At 37.4% G+C, this 2500-nt stretch overlaps 1 protein-coding gene across 1 annotated transcript in view; it reads left to right on the top strand.

The window, feature by feature from the left end:
• LOC138863932 (nephrin-like) overlaps window positions 1-2500 on the top strand; it is a 250982-nt gene that overhangs the window by 237692 nt on the left and 10790 nt on the right. The window lies entirely within an intron of this gene.

Here is a 2500-nt window from a genome sequence, read left to right as displayed (position 1 = left end):
CCACAACATACATACCTATATATAATCGTACAGTTATACATCAAATACCTGCACCAGAACGCACACACTTGCGTTCCAGACTTACATACAGCCTACACACACACATTTAGATGTAGCCAGACAGAAAAAGAAACTAAATGCCTACATGACCTACCCATCCACGCTGAAATACTCACCTCGCCGCGCGTACGGCCGCCGTTCGAACCAGCGAGCGAACGACTCCCAAACAACGATCCCAACCGAAGCAGCATTAGAAGAGCGACGGCACTCTCGCGCGAGGCAGAAATTTCCGGAAACTTCGACGATTAAACGAGATTTACAAGGCTTCAGAAGCACCAGCAACGAATTCACCTCCACTCGGGGTCGTAAACCATCTGACCTTTGCCTCCACGCGCTAAAAAACAAAAAAAGGGGGGGGGGGCGAATAAAAAAGACAAAGGAAAAATAAGTGAAGGGTGGGGGAGGGGGTTGTACGTCAAAAAAAAAAAAAAACGGGATTCTTTAAAACATTTCTTTCGGTTTTTTCTTTCTTTCTTTCTTTCTTTTTTCTTCTTTTTTTCATTTTTTTGGTCTGTCTGTTTTTTTATCATTTTGTTTTTATTTTTGCCTTGTTTTACAGCGTTCAGGGACTGCACAGCTATTGTATTTAGTGTTAAAAGAATGGTCTTGCCGTTAATCTTGTTCCTGTTATTACTGTTTTTGTTGTTACGCTATCATTGTCGTTGCTTTTGGTGGTACTGCTAATATTGCTCATATCAATATTTTTATCTTTACCACTGATGCTGCTACTACTACTGCTGTAGCGAAAAAAATGGTATTGATATATATATATATATATATATATATATATATATATATATATATATATATATATATATATATATATATATATATTTATAATCAATGGTGATGGTAACAGGAATATTGATAATGTTATCATTTAGTTGTTATGTTATTAAGTAAAATGAAAATGAAACAAAAGCAATAACATAAAAAGAAAATATTAGAATAATAATGTTTTAAAATAATGAAAAAATGATGACGGTGATATGTAATGATATGTGATAATGATAATAAAAGTATAATAAAAAATATATAAAATAAAATATATATAAAAGATAATAAAATGATAATACAAACTATAGTGATAATGATAATAAAAAAAAATAATAATGATAATAATAATAACAATAATAATGATACTAAGAATAACAATGATACTAACACTAATTTTGATAATAATAATGATATTACCATCGATGATAATGATAATGATAATTAAAAATGAAAATAACAATGATAGCAATAATAATAATAACAATAATAATAATGACGATGATAGTAATAATGATGATAACAATAGTAATAATAATAATGATAAAAGAAATATCAATGGAACTAATAACAATAGTATGCTCTTGTTGCAGATATGATTATCATTTCTGCTGATATGACTGCTAATTTATAATTGCCATTGTCCACATATTGCGTCTTTGTCGTCATTAACACTGCAACTTTAATTGTTATCATATATGCCAAATGTAATCCTCAAACTGACCTTTTCAACGTCATGCAAGTCATGCAGCTTACAATGTCTAATCTGACGTAATGCAATGTGGCGTCAGTAATGAGGCCATGAGGCATGATGTAGAATTCATAGGACATGCACAGGATTATGACGAAATCACGCACATACCGCATGCACGACAACACACAGCCACTTTTTGTCACGCTGTTTTCAGATAGGATTTCACCGCACCCGGATATCCCAGGTACTCGTTAGGATTAATTGTACCAAGTTTTAGGTATCAACCCAATCATTATCTGATATGATGTATAGCTGGCATTTCACCGTCACCCTGTCATTGTCATTATAGTCTGGTGATCTATGCAATAGGTATCCCCAATATCATATTACCATCATGCCTATCAACATGATCTGTTTATATCATCATTATGGCACTGTTGCAATCATTAATCCATAACGACTATCATCATCATCATATTCATTTACTACCGTCAGCATCACCACTATCATCGTCCTAGTAACCTCAACTAATTGCATTCATCATCATTAACATCACACCTACCACCATCCACGCTAACCATTCATCACCACATCACTACCCCCACACTCTCCCCCACTCCGCCACCACGGCAGATCATCACATCAGTGCTATATCGCCCCCAACCTCCCCTCCCCCCTTATCCTCCCCTTCCCTTCCCCCCTCTTATCCATCCCTCCCCTTTCCCTCTCTTATCCTTCCCTCCCCTCCTCGCTATTATCTTTCCCTCCCCTTCCTCCCTCCTATCCTTCCCTCCCCTCCCCTTCCCCCCTCTTATCCTTCCCTACCCTTCCCCCCTCTTATCCTTCCCTCCCCTTCCCCCTCTCATCCTTCCTTCCCTTTCTCCCCTCTCATTCTTCCCACCCCTCACCCCTCTCACCCTTCCCTCCCCGTCCCAGCTAGCCTCACCCTGGCGAGACCCCTCCAGCAGTGGC

This window comes from Penaeus vannamei, chromosome 14 (genome assembly GCF_042767895.1).
Source record: "Penaeus vannamei isolate JL-2024 chromosome 14, ASM4276789v1, whole genome shotgun sequence".
In the NCBI taxonomy this organism is placed as follows: domain Eukaryota; kingdom Metazoa; phylum Arthropoda; class Malacostraca; order Decapoda; family Penaeidae; genus Penaeus; species Penaeus vannamei.
The sequence above is the reverse complement of the archived record's forward strand: the minus strand, read 5'-3'. Positions and strand labels throughout refer to the sequence as shown.